This window comes from Peromyscus leucopus, chromosome 6, assembly GCF_004664715.2.
Source record: "Peromyscus leucopus breed LL Stock chromosome 6, UCI_PerLeu_2.1, whole genome shotgun sequence".
Classification (NCBI taxonomy): domain Eukaryota; kingdom Metazoa; phylum Chordata; class Mammalia; order Rodentia; family Cricetidae; genus Peromyscus; species Peromyscus leucopus.
Genome location: NC_051068.1, coordinates 54,724,417 through 54,752,374, shown reverse-complemented (window position 1 = coordinate 54,752,374; position 27,958 = coordinate 54,724,417).

Below are 27,958 nucleotides of genomic sequence, written 5' to 3'. Positions count from 1 at the left end.
CTGAGTAATTTTTTCTGACCCATTGGGATACAAATCAAGCATTTACTTATCATAAACAATTATTAAAATTAAAATGAGTTTATTAAAACAAAACAAAAAAATATACATTACCTATTAACATTTTCACTTTATTTAATTAACAAAGAGTCCGTAGTTTCCCACCAGTGAATTTCCCATGGACATGATTTTAAAGACATGGTTGGCTCTATGTAAGTTAGTGTGGTGAACGAATCTAGGCATGTTATGCTTCCTGACCATTTCCCTATTGGTTTGTAATCAAGTCTATACTCTGGAAAAGGGCCTGTGTTTGTAATTAGCAAGTGGGTGACTGTTTTCTTGAAATAAAGTAAGTTTCATAGGGACAGTGCTATAGCTAAATCCATACTAAACCTAAAAATCTGTTCCACTTCTCCAACATGGGGAAAAAGCTAGCCAGAATTTGCTAACAAATATTTTCAAGATAGTCGTGTGAAACATAAGGAATTGTAGGACAAAGGGGATATTTATAAATCCAGCTGTTTCTTGAGATTGAGATATAAACAGCCAACAAGAATTAGTCCCCTAGGCTTCAAACTTGAACTCCCAGAAATGCCAGAAGCACTATTTATTTCCTTCCTCTTTGCCTTATTGCACACTGTCCCTGTGTAATGTTGTGTGCAGCATAAATTAGACAGACAGTTTATTGAATCTATTTTAGTCTGTCGTCTCTAACACACAAGGTATCGCTTTCAAGGTGTCACTTCAGAAGAAGAAAGGCAGAGCAGAGCAATATTTTAAGCCTGACTGGGTAAAATATGGTTTGAAAAATGCAAGTGCAATATTATTGGAAGAACCTAGGAAGATGCACAGCATTTGGAGAGATTTTAACTTTGATTATTGACTTGAGTTCTCATATTTGCATAAAATCATGTACAGTAAATAAATGCATATCACTAATGAAAAAAATGGAATGTTCAGGCCTAAATTTATTCCATTCCACCAATCATTTTTACTAACTATGGCCTTCACCCTTATCATCATTTCCATATCATAGTATTAGTTGAAATTGGGCTATGGATGCATTTTTACAACAAGAGTCCAGTTGAAATCGTTTCCTCATCTTGCACATTTGATGATAATTAAAACTCACATATATGCACTCCTTAAGATGACAGTGCTGCAGGATTGAAGTTACTCTTAGAGCAAATGATATTTAGAAATATGCACAACTGGCATTAGCTGGTAATAATTTCAAGGAGATGGAAATGATCAGATAGGAGAAGATGACTCTTTCACTTCTTAGAACAGAACCATGAGATAAGTAGTAGTGACTATGGTGTTTTAGTAATCAGAGAAAAATAAGAAGTTGTTACTAATGTGTTAAACTGTATGTTGAGAACATGCTTATGTCTGTGTGGCTTTGGTTACATTTCCTTTCATAAAAAAAATTATCTCAAAATAAAATGAAACTGAGTGAGGGCATGTGTGTGTGTGTGTGTGTGTGTGTGTGTGTGTGTGTGTGTGTGTGTATGTTGGGATGTAAGGGGGCTCATGGAATTCTATAATTTATCATTATGTTTGCATAAGAACTGAAAATTTTACTTTAAGTTCAGTGAATAATGGCAAATAAATCTTTGAGTCCCAAATTTTCACTATTATTATAGATCCAGGAAATATCTGGTAAGATACATGATGCACATTATTTGCATTAATGTCATGGAAAGAACAGGTTGTACAAGATTTTGTCTGCTGACTGACTACAGATTTCAAGATTTCTCATGTTAAGTATTTGGGAGAAATAATGTAACTGGAGAGAAGCAAGAGATGCATAAGGAGTGTTCCAAGTCAGTACTGGGCCTTTTCCTTGATAATGTATGTAGCATGTGTTTCCTTTATTCTCAAATTTTCTAGTTGAAAATGAAATCCCAAAGGAAAGATGATGACTAGGTTTCCTTGAGAAGAGAACACCAATCCCTCTGTTCCTATCATTTAGCCCTAAAGGTAAGCTAGACCAGTTCCTCGGGGTATAATGAGGCCATCAATTCACAGACAGATCCACCTGACATTTGTCATAACACAAAGAGACATGACTTTCTGTTGAGTAGAGATGACAGTGAGCTATGATTTCTCCTCTGTAAAATGTTAAACCCTAGAATATGAATTATGTAGAGTATGTGCTATGAAGTATAACCTGCCACTCATTTTAAAAATTGGAAGATATTTAATTGAAACAAGACACAAAATCAAGCCCAGTGCTAACATGCCATCAATTAACACCTGAGGGGCTTTCTTTCCTCTCTTTCAGACCAGGTCATCTTTGTAGATTCAAGAGAGTTTCTCATGTATCAAGTTTCTACTTGACCCAAAAATACTCCCCACATCAAGATGTATCTTTTATTATTCTCTTTTTCATCCACCCCCCCCACAACCCAATCTCTCATGTTCCTAGCCCCGCTGGCTCCCAGTCTAAACAGTAGATCTCTTCTATTTTCCATTCCCAGGGAATTCCATATATCTCCATCCCCATTTGGGTCTTCCTTGTTAACTAGCCTCTCTGAGGATATGGATTGTAGCATGGTTATTCTTTACTTTACAGCTAATATCCACTTATGAGTGAGTATATACCAAGTTTGTTTTTTTGGGTCTGGGTTACATAACTCAGGATGATTTTTCTAGTTCCATTATATCCCTTCAAATTTCCTGATGTCATTGTTTTTAACTGCTCAGTAATACACTATTGTGTAAATGTACCACATTTTCTTTATCCACTCTTTAGTTTAGGGGCATCTAGGTTGTTTCCAGGTTCTAGATATTATGAGTAAAGGTGCTGTGAACATAGGTGAGAAAGTATCTAGTGACTGATTGAAGCTGGAAGATTTCCTGTGACCCGCAGCCACTCAGGCCCAAATAAATACACAGAGGCTTATTTATTATTTACAAACTGTTTGGTCTATGGCTCAGGCTTATTGCTAGCTAGCTATTGCATCTTAAATTAACCCATTTCTATTAATCTATGTATTACTATATGTCTTGTGGCTTTCCCTGTGTTCTATTACATCTTATTCCTCTGGTGGCTTGTAGCATCTGCCCTGACTCTGCCTTTCTTTTCCTTCTATCTCTCTTGGATATCCTACCTAGCTATAACCTGTTTTGCCATAGGTCAAGGGAGCTTCTTTATTAACCAATGGTAGCAGCACATACTTACGGCATACAGAAATACCATCCCACAGCACTTCCCCTTTTCTGTCTAATCAAAGAGGAAGGTTTTTATTTTAACATAGTAAAATTACATATAACAAAATAGTTATCAAGCAACAATTACAGTTACAATATCTGTTCTATTTGTAATTGGCAAAATTAAAGAAAATACTCTATCATCTATCCTATCTTTGTGAGTCTAAAGTTTTGTAGCTATTTTACCTTTATCATAACTAAGGAAAACTATAATTGCAATTATATAGTCTTCAACTTCATCAAAGACCCCAGAAGGACATAATAGTACCTTTTAAATAGGAAGAACATTGTAAGTAACTTCCAAAATTCTAGAAATGACAGAGATCTCTGGCTGCTGGGACATTTAAAATAAATGCAGAATTGATCAGTCAAGCACATGGCCAATCTCGGGGAATTCTGTTAAAGAGAGGGAGGAAGGACTGTATGAGTGGAGGAGATATCAATCATCACACAGGAACTCATGGAAATAACTAACCTAGGCTCATAGAAGCTTACAGACTCTAGACCAAGAGCTAAGGAGCCTGCATGCGATTGACCTATGACCTCTACAAATGTTTGACAGTTGTGTAATTTGATTTACTTGTGGACTCTCAGTTGTGTAAGCAGGGACTGTCCCTAATACTTTAGTTGAGTTTCTGTATCCTATTCTTCATACTGGGTTGCCTTGCCTAGCCTTAAAACAAGGGGAGGAGCTTTGTCCTATCTCAACTTGATATGCTGAGCTTTGTTGACACCCACTCCCTTTTGTGGAACAGAAAAGAGGGTGAGTCGATTGGGGTAGGGGGTGGTTGGAGGGAATAGGAAGAGAGGAGGGAGGGGAAACTGTGGTCAGGATGTATAATAAATGAATAAATTTAATTAATAATAAAATTAATATAACATTAAAGTTTTAGTTTAAAAATTACATTAGTGTATAGGCTTCTTTAATAAAAGATAAGGTTTTTTTGAAGAAAAAATGTTTTATTTTTCTTCAATAAAAGATAAGAAGTTCTTCCCAAAGGAACATCTTTACACTAGAAAGACAAATAAAAAATATATACAGAACGACAAAATACACTAATTCAATACACAAAGGCCACTAACTCATGTTTAAAAGGTGGAGTCAAAAAGTGCTAGAGAATAAACTATCTCTATGGCTTCAAAATGGCACCTCACAGATTAATTAAGGATTAAGGCCACTTTTGTTCATCCTGAATGTTTGATTTAGCAATAACACTTCAGACAGAAAACCATATGGTCAGTGTTCAGCCCCCTGTACCACATATGAAGTGGGCACTACCCAGGAACAATCCATTAATATTTTGAGGAGGTCTCTAAAAAGGTGCCCCCTGTTATCTTTGTTGACACCACTGACACGAGTTGTACCACACCCCCACATGCCAATAGAAAAACTCCAGTTGTAGACCATTTTCTGGTCATGGGGAACATGAATGTGAGGATTCTACCACTGCCACAGAGAAGTGAACAGTCAACACTCTAACAGCTCATATCTCTAATCTGTCTTCTGTATCATCTATGTCTATGCCTATGTATCCATGTATCATTCTATGTATCATCTAATATCTATTAGCTATCATCTAACCAGCTAGCTACCTAGCATCTAATCTAATCAATCAGATATCATGTTCATTCTATCAGTTCTGCACATCCTGAGAACCCTGAGTAATACAGACTGTGGTATCACAAGTGGTTCTCAGGCAACAGAAGCATAAGGGTAAGTCTTAAAATTTCTGGGACAGGCTTTTCAATTTGCTGACACTACAGTTACTGAAGCCTACATTCTGTCGACTTTGTTAGATCTTATATTGTGCTTTCATATAATGCTTGGTAGTTGAAGAGCCCCATGCAGTATTTTCCTTTTCTAAAATTCAGGCTGAATTTCATACAGAAAAGAGACTTATTTCTTCATGGCTATGATGCAAAAGAGAAAACACAATGTAGCAAGAGAAAAAGAAATGGAATAGAGCAGCAGGGCATGGCTGAAGAAATGGACCAGGAACAGTTTCCTGTTCATCCTTACACTTGTCAAACCGAAAGGGTGAAAAATAACTCTCTGACATTATGTGCGTTAGCATTTGGAAGTGAGAAAGTGGAAAGGAGTGGTGAGGAAAGTGCTGCAGTTAGCAGTGGATATTCGAGAAGCATTTTGGTGAATGCTGACAGAAGAATGATTTGATTTTGTCTTATAAGATTCTAAAATTCTGAAATGCTTTCTGGGACAGTAAGTGCTTTAGAAACAAGAGAAGATGCATGAGTATGACCAGACATCTACACAGTCTGGCTAAGCACATTTTCAGAGACGTAATCTGTAAGAGGATTAAGGCTGACCCCTTTCCTAAAACTTCAGGGTGTTTCTGACCTATGGATTAGATTGCATGTTTTGTACACTTACCAGCAGCAGCTAGTGAACTTGCCTCACTTTTGTTCAGTATTTTCAGTGGCAAATATGGGTACAGTGTCTGACAGTTCCCTATAAATTAAAAAGGGAATGTGTGAAGGGCACTAAGATTAGCAGGTATGTTATCTAAGGCCAGTGAGGAGAGGATACAGGACATACTAGCCAGAAAAAGAAAATATGTTAAACATGTGCTCAGAGACAATGTCACCAGAAAGTGGGATCCAGAAAACAGTAAGAATGATTCTTTTTCTAGTGTTATGTGAAACTCAAACATTTTTTTTCCAATCTCTTACAGTAGGTATGGGGCTATGCCTATCACACTAAATTCCCAGTGCTCTGGTCCACTAAATTGTTGAACAGTTCAGGGTTCATTTGAGATGGGAGCCTTTACAATGAACAGTAGTTAGAATGGATATAGTCCAGCAGTTTTCAATTAGCAGGTTCACTTTGGTGCTTATTCTTGAGTTAATTTGATATTTTCTGGATGTCTGCTTACATTCTTGGAGCTGTACATAGTTTGGAAATATATAAGTTAAAGAGACATCAATCCACGCTTTAAAAATTTCACAGTTCAGGAAGGAAAACTACCTCCTACAGGTAAGCAGCCAAGTGATATATGGCAGCACAGGGCTTGATATTGTCTGCAAGCCAGGTACAAACCAGAGAAACACTTTATTAAATAGAACTTGAAATGAAGCCTGGGGTGGTATAGGCCTGTGATTCCAGTGCCTGGAAAGTTGAGGCAAAGCGGTCTCAAGTTCAAGGTCCATCTGGGCTACATAGGGACATTTATGGACAGGGGCTTATAAAGATGGGAGAATAAATGAGCCACACATTTGAACAAAACAAATCAAAACATATAGAGTCTGAGGCATGCCGTTGAAGAAAGACTCCATGCTAGAAAATGATATGAGTGGTATGGTGCCTGCAGAGCTTACAATTTTATCACAAAAAGCGACACAAAATTGTTACACAAGGACATAGCTGTGATTGTGTATAGGTGGGGTTTTGGCTGTCTTTGATGACTGGTTTCATTTTACCAGTCTGCATCTTTTTAGCTGTTAGATTTTAAGCCTCAAATAAAGAGCATAGGATAAATTTGCAATGGCTTTAATGTTGTGTTATCCTTGTTCAGAATGGTTCATGGTGCAAAAACACGAATGGGTGTGTATTTAGCTATCAATATCATATTAGGATTATAAATATAAATGGATAACATACAAGGAATGAAAAATTGTTATAAAGTTGTTAATGTTGATAATTCAGTTCCTCCGGTATGGTCTTAACTGAGCATAGTCCCTTTTTTCTATCCCATAAGACAGCTACTAACATGATCATCTTTATCTTACCTACCTTCGAACTTTTCATTTCCAAATACTTTTAGAAGCCCTGTGGTTTGAAATTCGAATTTTTTAGAAAATTAAGACAGTTTATGATTTTAATATCATGTTAATATGTATGTTTGTCTTATGGATAGTTATAGTTAATCTATGATGAGCCCTTTACAAATGGCTTTTATTATTTCATACCTCTTTCGTTCATTTTGCTGCTGGGAGACACAGCTTTGCTCTCCTCTACAGAGCTGCTGTATACAGCCACACCACTCCACTATGCCTGTGAGAAGAGTGCCGCAAATAACCTCCTTTAGTATTATTAGAGAATGTATTTATGTTTTTCTGCATGTGTACTTAGAAATGTAGTTCATGGTTAGTAAGTGTATGAAGGTTAAAATTCTTAGGGACCTAAGAGGCTAAAAACAATGACTGTTTCTGCCAACCCTTTAGACTGGGTGAAGAATCAGTCTTCAAGCATGTGACGTTGTCATACTTCTTCACTCTGCCTGGAAAATGTGTAAAATTGAATCCATTCAGTTTGCAGTTTACACGTATCTGATAATAAATGTGATTGACTGTCTCTTCTCGTCTTCCGTAATTCTATGAATTGCCTCTTTCAAAGTGCTTTCTTGTGTATTTCTTGCTTTTGTATTAGCCAGTTTGTCATTTTCATGCTGATCTGTGGGAGGTTTTTATATTACTTTATTGGTTATATGTGTTTTGAATATCTTTCTCTGGTTTGCAAATTGAATTTTCAATGTCTATAAAGTGTTTTAGATACAGAAGTTTGCTAGTTTTATTGTAATCCCATTTGTCAGCCTTTGGTTTTATGAAAGGAAATCTTGTCTTAAGAGATGCTGCACAATTTCAACCTAAATAATAGAGCAATTGGGTATTATTCCAGATTTCAAAGATACTACTTTTGACATAACTTCTTATTTCATACAGGTCTAACTTTGATTAAAGAATTGAATCTCACTGCATTCATTCCATACAAATAATCATTTTCCTTCTCTATTCATTTAAAGACCCTAACTTCTTTATTGATTTCTGACATTACTTTCAACACATTACAGAGTCATGGACAACTCCCTACACTACATTCTATTAAATAACCTTTCAACTCTGCTTACTAATACATTACAATCTCTTTAATACCACATATATCAGACTCTTTTCTCCTTCTATGTAGAAGTACATTGGCCTGCCTCATATCTCTTTCACATAGATTTTGAAGTGCAAAATGTTTGTTTGTTTGTTTCAAATTTATAAAATTATACATTAAAATTAAATTAAAAATTATAATTAACATTTTTAAGTAAGTAATATATTCAAGAATTTAAATATCCTAGTATTATAATTTGGTTTCAATTTCACAGTGTGCTCCATCATCTACTTATTCATAGTTGGCAAATGCTAGCCTTTTAGCTTAGTTCTAACCTGTATATGTTATGTCAGGATTGCATTGTAATGGTTCATTATTACTAAATCAATCTATCCGTATTTTCTAGATGTTTTTATTCTTTACCTTGACTGGGAAAATACAAAGACTTCACAGCATAAAATTTTAAATATCATCTGTAATGTCCATTGTAAACTTGGTAAATATTGCTATAAAGAAAATAGATAAGAACATTAGTATAATTCTATAAGCTTTATAGTGAAACTTTTTTGTAGGTTTAATATGCAAGTGATAATATTTGACAAATGGAGTCAAATATTGCATTCCTTTCTTGACTGCCTTCTCCAGGCTAACTAAGATAGTAAGGACTTCTTGCAATGTAGCATAAGTGGACGGGAGTTGCTAACTGGGTCTTGTTTCTTGTTTCCCTGTTTTTCCCCTAAGTTTATTCACTATGAGAATGTCATTACCTAGTCTCTCTGAGTCTGTGGCTTATAGCATGGCTATCTTTTCCTTTACAGATAATATCCACTTATAAGTGAACATATTCCATGTTTGATAGAACCGGCCATGTAGTCAGTGGTAAATTAGAAACACATGATGATGAGTGTAGCACAAATCCTAATTGGTCTTTATGATAAAAACCTGAAGCTAGATATTGGGGTAAATGCCTAAATATCAAAGAGATAAAGAAGCAAGCAACAGCCACCTCTTACCTCAACAATTCCTTAGCCCAAAAGGACAAATCTCCTGTCTCTGCCTGCCTTTTATTCCTCTCTCCATCCAGCCATATCACTTCCTGTTTCCTCTTCTCTAGTGCTGGGATTAAAGATGTGTGCCACCAGCTACCTGGCCTCTATGGTTAACTGGTGGCTAGCTCCCCACTCTGACCTCCAGGCAAGGTTTATTTGTTAGAGCACATACACAGTATCACCACAGATGAGTACTGAACTGGGAGAGGTAATGAAAGATCTCAATTCCTACAGAAAAGCGCCTTACATTTTAATTTACTATTCCATTCTAGTAAAAAAAGACAACTACATGCTCTGGATAGTTTTTTAATGTCAACGTCATACAACCAAGTATCACTTGAAAAGAAGGAGTCTCAGGTCTGCCAGGGATTATCTTGATTGTTGCCTATTGTAAGGGGATCTAGCCTACTCTGTGTGATAATCTCCCTGGGCCTGTGGTCCTAGTTTGCATTTGTAATCTGGTTGAGCATAAACCAGAGCAAACAAAAGCCAGCCAATAAACACCATTCCTCCATAGGTCCTCTTTGATTTCCCACCTACCTTCCTATCCTGATTTTCTGCAATGATAGATCATGTCTTGGAAGCATAAGTTAAATATACCCTTTCTTCCACATGTTGATTTTGGTCATTGTTTTATCTCAGTACCAGAAGACTAAGTTAGAATATTTTTTGTCTCTACCCTACCACTCTTTTTTGCATTACATCCCATTATCTTTTAATAATCTTCCTGTGGTCCCAGCTTCCCCAGTGCAGAGTTTAATGGTGTTCCAAACCATGCTCAGCTTAGCAAATCCTATTTACCACTGTTCTTTCAAAAGAAATTTACTGAGCTTACTACTATGGTGAATCTTGATTGCCAACTTAGTAGGATCTAGAATGAACTAGGAGGCATAACTCTGGGTGTGTCTGTGTTTCTGAGCGTGTTTCCAGGAGGGAAGTCTTCCCTCCTAATGAACAGCAGATAGTTCCAATATAAGGATGTCTAGGGTTATTGCCTACCCCACATCTGGTATCTCTCTATTCCTGTTAGGGTGTCACTACTGCCATATTCCTCCCATATCAGATTCCAGCACTTTTCCTCCCAATGTGGACTAAACATCAGTGATGCTCCAAGAATTTTCTATGTATTACAGTGTCAAATTTACAAATGAGATCTAGACAAATTTCTAAGCGGTCTTATTAAACAAAAAAATAAGGAGCCAAATATAGGAGTGAAAGCCTTAGAGATCAGGGAAATAGGAATAGCCACCAGCTAACCTTACCTCACCATGCCACAGCTTCCAAAGTGAGCTATTCCCTGTCTACCTGCACCTTTATTGCCTTGATGTTCTGCCCTCTCATTGGCGCTTAGTCCAGCTACCTTACTTGCTTGTCACTGCCTGTCTGTACAGAACTCCAGGTCTCTATGGTTGGTACTGGGATTAAAGGCGTGTGTCACCACGCTTGACTCTGTTTCCTAGTATGGTTTTGAACACACAGAGACCCTGCCTGCCAAATGATTGGATTAAGGGCGTGTGCTACCACTGCCTGACTTTTGTGTTTACATAAAATGGCTTGCTATTTCGTCTGATCTCCAGGCAAACTTTATTAATACAAATAAAATATCACCACACTGAGGCATCCAACTTCATGGACTAGGCAGTTATCAGGTTCTATTCATCTCCAATATTCAGTCATTGTTGAACAATAAAACCTCTGACATGTAATCCAAGCTAATAAGGCCATTTATAAATTTGTAGTACATACACTCTCTCTCTCTCTCTCTCTCTCTCTCTCTCTCTCTTTCTGTCTTTGTCTCTCTCTCTCTCTCTCTCTCTCTAGCTGGTCTTCTTGAATACTTTGCCTAGGAAACTGACTCAATCAGAAATAAAAAACATTATTTCTTGCACACTGCAGACACTCATGGTTGACACAAGTGAACTCTGGGGGGAACCTTAGAAGTAAACTCTATGACAAGGCAGCCTAGTATCCTGCACTACAGGAGAAACAAGTAATACACAGTTATCTGCTTTGCATGTATATATCTTATGCCCTCCCATCCATGGGTTTAGTAGTAGCCTTACAGTATTATGTTGACAATACTAGCCATAAATAATTTGTAAATTGTTCTGTGACATTCTGAGTTCCAAGCTTGAATCCACACCATCCTCCTCCATTATTCCCCAAATGTAATGCCACCTCAGAAGTAATTTAGTTGCTGTCTCAGGTTGATTGTTGCTGTGTTGGAGTGGCTCTATCACACTGCCTAGTCCTTCAGTTCTTTCTAGATACCTTGTCATTTAGTCATTGCTGTATCTTAGAAGAATGGTTGGGTATAGTAAAAATAAGTAACATTTATTATATATAGTATATTGGTATAATCATGCTATTTTTGTTATTAGTTATTTTTAGGCTCTTAATGTAGCTAATTTAAAAATTAACTTTCAATATTAATATATAAAAATTTTGTGCATATATGGGCCCCTATAATGGGCAGTTTTAGTTACCAAAAAGGGTTATTAGAATATTCATCATTAGGAAATGCTGTATAAATTATGCCCGCCAATGCACAACATGTTAGACATGATGGGATAGTATTTTATTTGAGTATTGAGTATCTGTAACTCTAAAGTAGGAGTTTTATAAAGTTCAATTTTGTTTTGTTAATTTTAACTACCATGAATAATACTTATTTATATGTAGGCACAGTTTTCCCATCCCAGCAGCTGCTTCCAAATTACCACACCGAGGGTTATATTCCTTATAAGTGCTCAGTCAATAGCTCAAACTTATTTCTAACTAACTTTTCCAACTTAAATTAACCAATTTCTATTAATCTACATTCTGCCACATGTTATGGCCTTATCTGTCCTCCAGGATGTCCTGCTGCCTCTGAAGCTTCTGGCAACTTCTCTGACTCTACCCTTTTTCCTCCCAGAGTGCTCTGTGTCTTGCGATCCTGCCTATACTTCCTGCCTGGCTATCGGCATTTCAGCTTTTTATTTACCATTGAGAGGAATACATATTCACAGTGTACAGAAGGATTATTCTACAACTTGTATGACTAAGGTTTTATTTTATGCTGCTACAGCAAATACCTAAGAAAAATAATTTCCAACGAGTAATCATTAGTACTTTGGCTTATGGTTTCATAATGTACTAGGAATATTTGACTTGCTACATTACTTACAGCTTCAGACAAGGCAGAGCATCATCTCTCAAAGAACATGTGTAAGTAGAAGCTGTTCACCTCAGAGGACAGGTAGCAAGGAACAGAAATGGTCAAGGCAAGACATCTCTTTCCATGGTGCCTCTCGTTGACCTACTTGCTTCAACTAGGCTTCATTTCTGAAAAAAATGTCACTTCATATCATGAATCTAACAAGGAACCAGCCCACTGATTAGGTCAAAACCTCTATCATTAAGTGACTTTCTAATGACTTAATTAATTAAGTGGGAGGGAGCCTTTGTGGACATATTTGATATCCAAAACATGTAAGTGCCTACATAAACGTCTAGTATACAGTAAGAATTGCTGTATTCAATGTATTCAATTTTGAAAGTGTATGCTTGAAGAAGGATATGCCATTAATAACTTTGGCATCAACTACAACACAACAAAGCAATTTTCATTTTAAGACTCTTATACCTATAATGTTGGCACATACAGAAATTCATTGATAATTATGTAGTAAAGTTAAAGCAATCATAATATTTTAATGTACCCAGTCGTTGAGGTTCCACTTCATAGGAAAGCATATAAAAAGACATAATGTTCACTTTGTATTTGGAAAGATTCTGGCTAAATCATTGTTTTTGCCGTCTTCAACACACCTACAAAATGTCTCTACTCCTAGAAATTCCTGTCATCAGATTGCAGCAATGAAATCTAATAGACTGTGAAAGGCAATTTTCACACAGCCCTCTTTTCCTCTAGTTCTTACAGAAAAAAAAAATATGACATGACAATAAGAAAGGATCTGGTACAATTAGCAAATCAAGCTGAAGGATCAATCCAGTCCAATTATACTTTTTAATAGAGTGGAACGATGTTTCCTTCTACATCTTTCTCACGAAAGAGATAACAGAGAGGGAAATTGAACATGGCAATCCCACTTCTGTGGCAATTACTGAGAAAAACATTGTCTATAAAACTTCTTATTCATCTACTTCTAAGTTTGAATGTAATTTTCTAATAATGGTTTCTTTTTTCAAATTAAACTTTGTGTAATTTCAAGATGAAATACATGGATCTTACAAATTAATTTCATTGCCAATGTTAAAGACCTAAAATCTTTCCTAAAATGATCCATTTACTAAGATGTATCAAGACAACCATACTGCATCAGAACACATGCATTATTCTTGTGGTAACAAAGGAATAACCATGGATTTTGCAAAACATATTTATAAAGCAAATTATTATTAAATCATTATTAAAATAATGATAAGATTTAAAAAATAATACCAAAGTAGTAATTCTCCTTGCTATCTTTAGTATTGACATTTATTTCAACAAACATAATTAGTGATACATAGAATATTTTTTACTCAAATAATAAAAAATTCCAAATTTTTAGTTCTAATGATCAGTTGCAGATTGTATACGAACATTTTAGACTTAAACTGAATATCAGTATCTTCACTCTAATCAGTCAGAATCTGTACTATAGCTCTTGGGTAGAGGATTTGCATCAGAATAATTACACATTGCTGCTCAGAACAGCTTTTGATGATTTTTAACATTTCCAGTTATGGCTACTATTCATGATGATTTTTGTGGGGTTTTCTTCTGGAGTGAAATTTTCTTTGCCTGAGAAATTGAATATTTGTTTTTTTCATGACACGTAGAAATCTGTTTTAAAGCATTTTATTTTGTAGATAAGTAAACTTTAGCTTACTGATTGTCTTTATTCTTTGAGAATTGACTAATGAATTAATGTTCAGTTATGATTATCTGTTATTATGGCTGCTACAGAAATACCTCCATATATGTGTATATATATATATATATATATATATATACTTATATTTAAATATTTTAAATTCACTATGATGTACCTTTTAAATTGCTTCTGTATCTTTCTATTTTGTAATTTTTCTCATATTTCTGAGATAACTGATTTGTAATATATATTCAGTAAACTGAATACCTCACTTTCAAATATCAGAAATGTGTGATCATGCCCCACAGTCTGTGATTATTATCACCACTGATGAGGTTAACATGAGATTAACTTTTGATGTTTATCCTGTCAGAATGATGTCTTCTCCAGTCACTTAAGGGAGTTGCCACCAGAGTGGGGACACTTGGTTCTGCAGTGTCTTTGAGCCCTTCTGGACATTACAGACATTATGAGAACATCCTCACAGGCTTAACCAAAGGGGTTGCTACTTTCCTGCTTGATTTCTGGTGGCAGATGTTAATTGTGGTTTTCTGCTAAGTTGTACATATTGGGAGGGTCATTATTCATTTTCTCTTAGAATTAAGGCATAGCAACATGAAGATTAGAAGTCTCTTAAGTTAGTCTTTGTGAATTAATCATTTGACAAAATTAAGTATTATGTAGGGAACTGGAAACTATATATATGTGTTTAATAATGTATATTTATGTAATTTTATATATTGCCTTTGTGTTTTATGTGTTCATGCATGATTCATGTATATTTTCTATATCTAATAAATATTTAGATGGCAGTTTATATATATACACATATCATATATATACATATGCATAAATGCAAAGTTAGTAATTCATTTTTTTCGAATTTGTAGGAGACATATTTTACACATTCAGTGTTTGAGTCTAAAAGTTCTACAATACCATGCTCTCTAATACAGATACAAATGTGGATATATATAATATGCTCATTTATTATAAATATACTCTGTATACATGTGTAAAACACTACAGTAAACCTCATTAATATGTACATTCTTGTGTTGTATGCATCCATGAAAATGAATGTAATTTAAACATCAGGAATTATGCATGTATTACTGGCGGTAATATATTAAATATTATTTAAGAACATATATAAAGGTATATCTTAGTTTTTCCTGAAATGAAGAATTTTGTGTATAATTGAATGTATAATTCTGGGGACATGCCATAATATTAGTTGATACACGTTTTATTTACCTTGAGATTCAGAAGATTTAATTCATTTTTAAACAAATTTGATACAGGATCTCACTGTATATCTCTGGTTGCCCTGGAACTTGCAGAGGTCCACCCTGCCTCTGCCTGTGAATGAGACCAAAGGTAAGCACCAAACACCTGGATGCCGCCAGTTTTGCTCTCACCTTCCTCTTCACGCATTTGTACATGTCAAATTTTTTTTTGGCACTTTGGGGTTTAAAGGCTTTCTATTTCTTATCTCTTTTTTTACTGCTTATGAAAAGATTATAATATTTTTAATTAGTGGATGATCATATCATGGACAGTACTGCAAAACAAACAAACAGCAAACAAATGATAAGGAGACTGTGCCTCTCCATTTAACTTGTTACTGAACCGTGTTAACTAAACTGTTTGGTCCTGGCATCATCTGGGAATGCTTGTTCTCTGGTACTGTTATAAACGTGTGTCATAAATCTGCAGCCATGCATCATCAGATGTTCTAGAAGGAACAACTAAAGGCATTGCTTTGACTGCATTTACTTTCAGAGAGGCATATGCAGAAGGTGCTTTTCCACTTTCGTTGCACTCAGTCTCAACTGTTATTTTATTATGTACACATTTGGAAGAAATGCCTTAATACTTCGGAAAATAAGGTTGAGAGAAATTTTCTTTGGTCTAATTGCAAAACGTTTTTGGAAAACCAAGCTTTATTTGCAGACAGGGTCACTGCTAGAGTTTATATTGATTCTGTAGAAAATGTGATTTAAATTGGTGACCTTGTTTACAAAACTACTCAAAATGCTTTCAGATATTTTACAGTTACTTTCTTTTAAAAAAGACATTGATCATCTGGAAACAGTTTTCATTCACACAAGGCTAATTACAGAAACCAAATGTGCAGAATTGGGACTGAGGCATCATAATTATAGGTAAATTTTAATTGTTTAAATCTTCAGTTAAGAAAACAAAAAGCTACATTTTGCATAGGTGTCTATAAGGGAGTCCTCATTTGCAAATGTGTTGCCCTTCCCATTTGCAACAACCCCCCAAACCCTCAGAGTGTCTCGCCCCTTGAATAAAAAGTTATTCTTCAATGTTTAAATACTGCATGTAAAGCCTACAGAATAATAGGACATTTGATTTCTAGGCTCAAATTTGACAGTAAACTGAGACACAAGTAAAAAAAAATCAAAATGTAGCCCTGAGGCACCAAACACGTATTAAAAAAAAGTTAGTTTCTGGCCTTGGTATGTTCAACAGGGACATATGACTTTTGACACTAATTGTGAAAAAGATACAAAAATTGATTGTTTCAACTAGCAAATTTTGCTCTACAGACAAGAGGTGCTTTCATTAAATAAAACATAAACTGTCTAAAGTAGGAAATATGGAATGGAATATAAATGATAGAGAAATACACGTTTTACACATGATAAGGAAATATATTTTTTTTCTTTTGGAGAAAGGGTTTCTTGGTAGCTTTGGAGCCTGTTGTGGAATGTGCTCTGTAGACCAGACTGGCCTTGAACTCACAGAGATCTGCCTGTCTCTGCCTCCTGAGTGCTGGTATTAGAGGCGTGTGTCACCACCACACAGCTGAGAAATACACTTTTAAACAAAATTCTCACTGAAACATCCATTCTCACAGTGAAGAGAATTTTTCTGCAAAAACCTGCCCTAGAGCAGAAAGTGTTTTAAAGAATAATAATATAATAATAACATATGGACAAATACTACACTGTTTTTTATGAGTTTGATTGCCAATAATACAAGATATGTGAAGAGTTAAGATAGACTGATCCACATTTGATCACTAAAAGCATCACAAAATGTTTTCTCTCTGTCTCTGTCTCTCTATCTCTATGTCTCTGTCTCTCTCTCTCTCTCTTTCATTTGTCAGGGGATGCTGGGTACCCAAAGAGCATTTGGGAAGCTCTAAGGACCCAGAGTTTCTCTGGCCTTGAGCATTTATTTATTTATTTATTTATTTGTTTGTTTGTTTTTTGGTTTTTCAAGACAGGGTTTCTCTGTGTAGTTTTGGTACCTGCCCTGGATCTCATTCTGTAGACCAGGCTGGCCTCGAACTCACAGTTATTTGCCTGGCTCTGCCTCCCGCGTGCTGGGATTAAAGGCATGTGCCACAATCGCCCAGCCCTTGAGCATTTATTAAAAGATACCACAAAATATTTTTCCTTGCTTAAAAGTAATAGATGGTTCTAATTCACCAGGGAGAACAGAGACAGTGTAGAATGGGGAGATTAACAGGTGGGAACATATCTCACTTTTACACCTTAAGAAATCCCAGCTTCACAGGCTATTTCTTTCTGTCCTTAGCATGCCAGGGGTCAGAATGAATGCTCTTAAATGGAGAATGCTTTTTTCTCAGACAAGGCTGTTGGCAACACCCCACACTTCTTGCTTTGTATCAAAGTTAATAATGACTCATTTACCATGAGAATGAGTAATAGTAAGATGGCATTTCAGATGCTGTGACTGTCTCAAGTCTTGGACTTGTTCACCTGACTGATGTATAAACTCCTTTAACTGTTGGATCTTACCAAGAATCTTCTTTGTCAATATGGACTTGTGCTTATCAAGTTCTTTTTAAATTCTTGAATACAAGAAGTTGTTTTCTCTTCTGTGTAAGGCCATGGCTGCTGTAACAACATTGCTAGCTGGCAATGACAGTTCTAACGATTAACCATCAAATAAACTTTTGATGAGCTTCACCACTGCTTGCCTAAAGACTACCGTTGGAGTATCTGGCTAAGGCTCTTGAAGAGAGGCCTCAACCAAGGAAGCTACTGGCTTTTAAGAATCATAAACACATAGTCTTTTACACAATGAGTAGAGTTAATGCATTATTGCAAATAATAGTTAAAGCAAGAAATGAGATATAAATATTCAAATTCTTGACACATGCTGATACATGAACTTCCTTATTTGTGACTATGTTTAAATGGGAAACACTTTGAGTTGCATTCCAGGTATAATCTCCCCTTAACACTGCTATAAGCTCCTCAAATTTCAGAGAACATCTTGCAGAAGTTCAAATACTATCCTAAGTTTGTGTGTGTGTGTGTGTGTGTGTGTGTGTGTGTGTGTGTGTGTGTGTTAACCCATCCTTAGCATGCTGTGTGTTTGGAGGGTACTAAACCTTTCATAACACACTGTGTGTAGGCAGGGTACTAACCCATCCATAGCACACTGTGTGTGTGGGGGGAGTGCTAACCCTTCCATAGCATATTCTGTGTGTAGGCAGGGTACTAACCTTTCCATAGCACACTGTGTGTGTGGGGGGGGGAGTGCTAATCCTTCCATAACACACTGTATGTGTGTGTGGGGGGAGTGCTAACCCTTCCATAACACACTGTATGTGTGTGTGGGGGGAGTGCTAACCCTTCCATAACGCACTGTATGTGTGTGTGTGGGGGGGGAGTGCTAACCCTTCCATAGCACACTGTGTGTGTGTGGGGGGGGTGCTAATCCTTCCATAACACATTGTGTGTGTGTGGGGGGAGTGCTAACACTTCCATAGCACATTGTGTGTGAGTGTGGGGGGGGTGCTAATCCTTCCATAGCACACTGTGTGTGTATGTATGTGGGGGTGCTAACACTTCCATAGCACATTGTGTGTGAGTGTGGGGGGTGTTAACCATTCCATAGCACACTGTGGGGGGGATACTAACCTATCAATAGCACACCTTGTGGGGGTGGATACTAATCCTTCCATATCACACTTCATAGTGGAACAAATCACCACATGATAGGAGTAATCAAATTGTGTTTTATTGAAATATCAATTCAGCATCCAATTGTCTCCATCCACCAATTCTCCCTGTGATCCCCAGTTTATCACTTTTCTTTTAGCTATGCTTTTAATACAGGGATGTGTGGTAAAACTTAAAACTTCATTTGTGGGGTCCTATTGTTTATGATTGGCACAAAAAGATCTGTATGGAGTATAAGTGACAGCGCTATGGATCCCAGGCTCAAATCCCTAAGATGTTATAAAATTCAACATAGTCATTTGACCTCATTTCTTGGGTATTTTGATCAACAAGAATCTGCACTACAGGTTCTAACAAAGGAGTTATTAGCAGCCACATATGGCAGAGTTTGAGAAACTAAACCGGTGTATTTGATGATACTCTATCCACAGGCCCTGTGGGTAGTAACATTCAAGTAATATCTTCTTTAGGTTTTTACTGTTGTGATAAAACACCATGACAACAAACAACTCCGCGAGGAGATGGTTTATTTGACTTATATTTCCTCAGTCACTGTCTATTAAGGAAAGGTTAGGCACGATGCAAAGCAGATGGTATGAGAGAATCATGCTTACTGGGCTAACTCTCCATGGCTTCTTCAACCTGCTTTTTATACCATCCAGGGTCCAGGAGTGACAGGATCCACAGAGGGGTAGGACTGATACATTAATCATTAATCAAGAAAATGCTCCATAGACTTGTATACAGGCCAAATCTGTGGGATTATTCTGTTTTTTTAATTTTTTTTTGCAATTTAGAGCACCTCTCCTCAAATGACTCTAGCTTGTGCCAAGTTGACAAAAAAAAATCTAACAAAGACAAGCAAGTAAATTTGCAATATTATTTTAAACCACTTCTGAGAGAGCATCAAACCAAATGATAGGATGAACTACAGTGACTGAGGAATATGTGACAAATAGATCTTATATGCAACAGCAATCAAAGCACTGATGATGGAAACCATCATAAAGAAACTGTTTGTAGTGGAACAGGACTAGCTCAAATCCCTCAACTCTTGCACTGTCTCATCAATGGTCTTCTTCTCTTGACCCTGGATCAGGGTTTTAGCCCTGAGCTGAAGTCATTTCACTGTCTAGATGGGAGGTTTTACTGCATCACGATTGATGATTGATGTTTTCTTGTGTTTTTTTTTTTCTTCACTCAAACCAGTTATTTTTATGACTTACAAAGACATACTCCTTACCACAAGTAAGAATGTCTGGGGTATTTTTCAAGTGCCAGCACTTGGATCTCACCAGAAATTCTATAGATAAGGCCCACGTGAGCAGAGGATCCTGCATAGTGCCTTTCTATAGAATATCCATCATCACCTATTTTTTAAAAAAAATTAAGGGTGAAAAAACTTAGAGATAGTGAATTGAAAGCTCAAAGGAACCTATTTCCCCTTTCTTTCTTGTTTTAAGAAGATCACTAGTATGTTTTACAATGATTTGCATGTAGGATTTTAGGGACTACCTGTTTTATAGGTGATTCCCCAATGGAAAAAAAAAAAGGTTTGTAAAGCTTGAGAAGTATATGTTGGTCCATTGATGAATTTGATCCTGTGAGGAATAGCTTAAGCAGCAAATGCAGAAAGACAGTGTGACTGAACATACACACATTTCCCCAGTCTGAACAAGAGTCCAGGTGAATCTGAAATAGGTATTCATTGAAATATGCATGAAACCCAAATGATCAAGAAATTTGGCGTCAGTGGTGTCCATTTTCTGTTGGGCTTTTAAATCATGATGGTGAGGGATGGATAGACTGTTCAGCAGTTAAGGGCACTTGTTACTCTTCCAGGTGATAAAAGTTCAATTTCCATCACACACATGGCAGCTCACAACAATCTGTACCTCCTGTTCCAAATGATCTGATGCCTTCTTTTGGCCTCCACAGGCACCAGGTATGAATGTGGTGCACATACATGCATGCAAGTAAAACATCTAAACATATTTTAAAAAATTAATCACCTATTTCCCATAGGTGGAACTAACAGAAGAAGGTTATTAGCATATGTGTGAAGCTTGGGAGTGTGTAAGGAAAGAAAATTGTTTGCAAAAGAGTATTTTGCTGTAGTGAAGCATGAGAATTTTGGGCCTAAAAAGAAACTAATATGACCAGAAAATCAGCTATATGCTATTTCCATAAGACAGCAATCCTGGTAAAGTATGAGAGCATATATGGGTTATGTAGAAAGGAGGTTTGGCAACAAATGAACCTTTTTTTATATAGAGACATCTGTAAAGATTAGCATATATAGAAGGATTTTGAAATTTCTAATCCAGAACAGATATTGGTTTGTTGTTTAATGGAATTAGCTGATACTAAATTAGTATTCTGACATAAATACTCAAACAATTTTTATAGAGTTTAATAGATGTTCTTGGAATTGCAGTCAATGAATTAGATGGAGAGTCTTTAGACCTTAACCAGATTTTCCAGGAACCCATGATCATGAACTAGGTGGACCAGATACATTAAAAAACACATCTTAAAATTGATTTGTGTCATTTTTACTTTTATTGTGTGTCAGGCAAATAAGTTCTATAATTTTATGAGCATATATAGTACCAAATAATGAGTTTTATTAGGATAGTTAATACATGTACATAATTTACTTAGTTGTATAAATGTGCATAGTGGAGTTACACTCATATATGGAGAAGGACACAGTGTCATTTTCAGTAAAAATGATGAGGTTAAGCTAAAAAAGTCACACCCAGAAATGCAAAGATTGCATGTTTTCTTGCCTACCTGGAGTAAATACATAATAAAAGCAATAAGAGCATGAAAGTCACAGGGGAATTTGGGGGAAAATTAGTATAATCAAGACAGATTCTGCCCATGGGAGTTCATAGAATGTTTCTTCATTTATAGAAATTTGAAATAAGATGTTGGTTTATATTACTATGCATTTCTTCCTAATTCTTTTACATGTGTGTTAGTAGTATTTGTTCAATTTTATTTTGATCTTTCTTCTTCATAACATCTTCAAAGTACATCAATTTGTCTCTAATAACATAAAAAAGAGATGTACATGATAAGAAAAAGTGACAAAATATTCTTTGTCTTGGTGGGTCAATACAGTCTGTTTCTATAAAGACAATGAAAGAAAAAGAGCAGAAATGTATAACATGGGCCCTTTTGCAAAAAAAAATAAATAAATGACCAATAAAAATTAAGATAACTGTTGCTCAATATAAAATGTGTGCACACTAATGTGCTAGTGACTTTTCAGATAATGTTGATTGCAGAACTTAGGCAACTGAATGAGATCACAAGTCCTTGTAACAAGTTGACAAATTGTATCAAGAATTATTTACTATTATACTGGGTAAAATAACAGATATCCTGTAAATGAGTTCAAAACTGTGGTCTGTGTCTTTCAGTTGACTGGAAAAAGAAAATTAATTCCAAAACCATATTTAAATAGAGCAAAAGCAGGAGGAATCACAAAATAGGAAACTGGTAGCAATGATGATGAAGGAAAGACTTCTTCAAGACATGGTTTCTCTGTGAAACAGTCCTGGCTGTCCTGGAACTCACTCTGTAGACCAGGCTGGCCTTGAACTCATAGAGATCTGCCTGCCTCTGGCTCCAGAGTGCTGAGATTAAAGGCATGTGCCTAGCAAAAAGGAAGACTTCTTAACACATACATCTTTTCTCTTAAAAATGCTCTACAAGGCGATTTTCCCATCATTTTCTTGGCATAGTATTTTACATATTTTGAGATTATAAAATAATACATAATTCATTTCCCTCTACCTTTTTTTCTCCATACCCTCCCATATAGCCCTGTTGCAATACAGAGCCTCTTTTTTCTTGATCTTTGCTACACACACACAAAAAAAAAAACCAAAAAACTCTGCCTAATCAGTATAATGTCACTTGTGTTGACAGTCAATTGTCGTGTTGCTTATTTTGCATAGTTTTGTTTTTACTATTTCCTGCTTGTGTCTTGCTTCTGTATTTCTTCATCTAATTTTCAAATCCCTTGGGAAACTATATTATTTTTGATAATATATACAATTCTGTCATTATTTATTGATGCCATCAAGATTAGGACATATGTTCTTATATTAAGATAATATTTACATCATGGGGATAAGGAGAAGCTGGGTACTAGGGAAGTTCCCAGGAATCCACAAGGCTGAACCCAGCTTAGACTACTAGCAATAGTGGAGAGGGTGCCTGAATTGGCTTACTCCAGTAATCAGAAAACAGTGAATACTCTAACTGTCATCATAGAGCCTTCCTCCAGTACCTGAGGGAAGCAGATGCAGAGATCCACAGCTAAACACTAGGCTGAGCATCAGGAGTCCAGTCAAAGAGATAGAATAGGGATTCTATGAGCAAGGGCATCAAGATCATGATGGGGAAAACCTACAGAGACAATCAAACTAAACTAGTAGAATCTCTTGAAATTTAGATCCACAGCTGTGGAGCCGGCATGGGACTGGACTAGGCTCTCTGCATAGGGAAACAGTTGTGTAGCATGATTTGCTCAAAGGGGTCCCTGACAGTAGGATCAGAATCTATTCCCGGTGTATGAGCAGGCCTTTAGGAGCCCACTTCTATGATGGTACACCTTGCACAGCCATGAGGTAGGGTGAGGGGCTTGGACCTGCCTCTACTGAATGTACCTCCCCATGGGAGGTCTTACCTTCTTGTAGGAGGGAATGGGGGATGGGTTGGGAGGAAGAGGCTGGGGTGGCAGGAGGAGGGAAGAGGTGGATCTTTGGTATGTAAAAGGAATAAAAAGTTTTTCTAAATAAATAAATAATTAATTAAGTAAATAAAAATATAATCTTTAGCCGGGCGGTGGTGGCGCACGCCTTTAATCCCAGCACTCGGGAGGCAGAGCCAGGCGGATTTCTGTGAGTTCGAGGCTAGCCTGGGCTACCAAGTGAGCTCCAGGAAAGGCGCAAAGCTACGCAGAGAAACCCTGTCTCGAAAAACCAAAAAAAAAAAAAAAAAATATATATATATATATATATATATATATATATATATATATATATAATCTTTGTATCACAATTTGCTTTTAAGTTGAACACTCATAATTTTCTAGTGCATGTCTATCTATTTTAGAAGTAATTTTGATTTTCCAGGTTGTATTCTTATGTGCTTTCTGATAAATTTTCACTAATAGTTCCAAATAAAATCATGGTTACTTTAAAAAAAAAAAAACCTATCTCTGTGTGCTTTAAATTTACTTTAATATTCCAGGCTTTCTAGCCAAGTGTTGAGTTAGCCTACAGTAAAGCAGGAATACTTTTTTAATTTCTTTGATATATCAGTGATGAAGCCATCTTTTGACCTGTCTTAAGGTTTTAAAAAACCTGTCTCTCTCAGAACTTCATCCATCAAAGAAAAACAAACTCCCTGCCATGAAGTGAAGTAGGCGTCTCAGAGTAAGTTCTGAGGCTGGAGTGGGGCTTTGTGCATAGAAGCCAAGAGGAGTCAAGAATGAATCCACTGAGACTCACAGCCTCCTGTCTCCACCCCTGTGCAGGATTATCCTTGGCACTTTTGTTTTGTGTTTGCTTCTAGGTCCCCCAAAGATGGGTGAGCTGACTCTCCCCGTTCTGGGTCTGCTTACCACATACCTCAACATGGTATTTTATTGTCGGTTCTCCTCTTCCTGAACTTTGAAAACTTGTCTTTTATTCCTTAGGCGTCTGTGATATGTCAACATGGGTGAACTAATGAAGGCAGTGACCTTTTTACCCTTACGACTTCCTTCAAATTAAATCTTTCCCTGAGTCATTTCGGTCCTTGTAAATCTTATCAGGCGAGTCCTTTTTCCTCTCTCCTGACTATCATTGAAATTGAGGGGAGGTAAGTGCTTAGGATTTCACATAACCATCCCCTGGGGATCTCAAACATAGCAAGCCTCCGAATAGAGCCTGGACTAATTTCCTCACAATCAGGAGGGATAGAGTTAGGGCATTAGTATTCATTATGCTCTCCAGGTAATCCCACTGCACAGCCTCATTTGAGAATTTCTATCTAGGAATTTATTTAAAATCCTTCTCATGCCTCTATCTCTATAGATTTCCACTCTCAGGTTAGTTTCACAAATATGTAATACTCTCTGTCCTTTCTACTGCAGTTATCTGTGAACCAGCAGAACACTTTCCCACACTTTGCAAATGCATTGCCTCCTGTACTGTACAATAGTTTCCTTTTCTACCTTTGTTTTTTGTATACTAACCACTCATTTTTCATAATAATTTTGGACATTTTACTGTAAATTTAAAAGCTATATCTACTATTGTTAATCACAAGCTTTTCATTCTCCAGCCAAGTCTTGCTCCTCCCAGTATTCGCACTTCCTCCTGTTCATATCCAATGAGGAAATTTTGGTTTTCCTTTTTCCTAGATAGCCCCAGGGAATTAAATTTTGTTCTGTTTTTAACTTCATTTGGTCAATGGGAGATAACCAAGTAATAAGAATAATTATTGTTATAAAAGAGAATGAAAAGTCTGTGTAAAGGAGGAAACTATACTAAATTAGAATTTGGGGGCAATGGAATGCCATAGTGGAGGAACATGCATGCTGCCAAGCCTGACTACCTGAGTGTGACCCCTAAAACCACATAGTGGGAGAAGAGAACAGACTCTAGCATAAGCACAGTGAAGTTTGGGCATATGCATGTGCTGGTGCACATGTGCTAGTGTGTGTGTGCACACACTAAAAATAATAAAATGTGTTGTTCTGGAAGAAAATGTTTCATAGAAAAAATAAGTATCCTGTCAATGGTTGTTTCAGGCATATCTAAGTATAAACACTAAATCTTGGCCATTGAGTTTGACAAGTGGAAGTAAATGTTTTAAGAAAAAAATGCTTATGTAGTTGGTATACAATTATGGTTAGAATGGGTTTATCCATCAATGTCAAGAGAAAAAAGAGACCATGTGTGCAGATTGTAGAAGGCCTCATGCTGAAGAGAGTGACTTAGAACAGGAATTACTTACTCTAAGGGTATTTCTACCTCTAGGTTAGCAGTAGGCATGTCTTGCAGGCTGGCTATCATTATAGCATTCAGGGTTAATAGCAGAGTGAGACTGACCAATAGTCTTCTCTCCAGCTCCTTACAACACTATGAAAACTCAGCAGTAGAGATGAAGCTTCCCAGTGATCATTAACTGGATTTACCCATGTTCTGACCAATTATGGGGTGTCTTTGGCAATTGGATCACAGCAACATGACCCGTTGATAACTACAAACATTATCAATACCTTAAATATATGGAGGTCCATGGGACCTCACTGGCCAGCAATTCACAAGAATTAAATCAATCCTCATAATGAACTTTATTATTGGGTAACATTTAGTGTCTATTAGGGAATTTTTTTGTTCCATTACGGGGTAACACCACCTAAACTCTCTTTACAAATATGTATGTATATGTTTCGGGAAGATTTTACAGTAGCATGCTTTCTAATGACCCTTTTAAAAGACCTTTATTTTTAATTATCGCTCCCTGCATTCCCTCCTCTACCCTATACTACCATTTCCCACCCGACTAACACTTTATACCACTGCATTCTCTCCTATATCCCATAAACGCCCCTCTCCAATCCTGTTAACTAATTTCCTGACTTCCTTGGGCATTCTAAACAAAACAAACATATTTCATGAGACAAATCTAACCACAAAAGACAGAAAACAGGAGAAATGCATCTTTCTTTGTGTGGTATACCTCACATAGAATGATTATTTCCAGCTCTATCCATTTACCTGCAAATTTCCTAATTTTGTTTTTCTTAAGAGCTGAATAATATTCCATTGTGTAAAAGTACAACATTTTCAACATCCATTCATCAGTTGATAGCTACCTAGGTCGTTCCCATTTTTTTGTAAATGAACATGTATCTTTGTAATAGTTTATAGAGTACTTTGAATATATACCTGTCTTAGTTACTGTGCTATTTCTGTGAAGAGACACCATGACAAAGGCAACTCTTAGAAAAGGAAGCATTTAATTGGGGGGGCTTTCTTGTAATTTTAGAGGGTTAGTCCATGATCATCATGGTAGGAAATGAGAAGGCATGGCACTGGAGCAGTAGCTCTGAACTTTACATACTGATTGAAGACAGTATGCAGAGAGACTAGGTTTGGCATGAACTTTTGAAACTTCAAAGCCCAGTGACAAACCACCTACAACAGGACCACACCTTCTGCAACAAGGCCATAGCTAATTCAACAAGGCCACACTTCCTAATTCTTCCCAAACAGTTCCATTTACTAGGAAGCAAGCATTCAAACGTATGAGCCTATGGTAGGAGGGCATTGCCATTCAAACTACCACAATGCCCAAGAGTAGCATAGCTGAATCATGTGGTAGTTTTACTTATCACTTTGTGAATAACTTCTTCAATGATTTCCAAAGTGTCTGCACCAGTTTGCATTCATATCAGTAGTTACTAATTGTGCCCCCTTTCACTACAACCATGCCAACTTTTATTGACTTTTTACTTTTATCTTAGCCTTTCTTATTGAATTACGTTAAATATCAAAGAATTTTCATTTTGAATTTCCATGATAGCAAAGATTTAATTGTTGGATGAAGTTTCACTTCATATGATCAAATCCATACCTAGCTCTATTATCTGGGCCAAGAACTTGTCATGGGTTCTAGGCCATAGGGGTAGAACCTACCACTATCATCCTGTTAAATGGATATAGTATTAAATTGACTCCTAATTGCTTATCATTGTACCCATATACTAGTGAACCTCTCTAACCTCATCAGAATGTCTTCTTTTTGCAGAGATCTACAACTGGTCAAGACACTGAGAATGTGAGACTGTGGGGTGTTCACACTTCAATGGCTGTGTATTTGTTAAGTACCTCTATTCTCATATAACTCATATTAAATTCTTTATCTTTCCCCCTGACTTTTTCTAAAAATGACCCTAGATTTCTGCAGCACACCTAAAGCCTAGTTTTGCTTCACATTCAAAATCTAGGT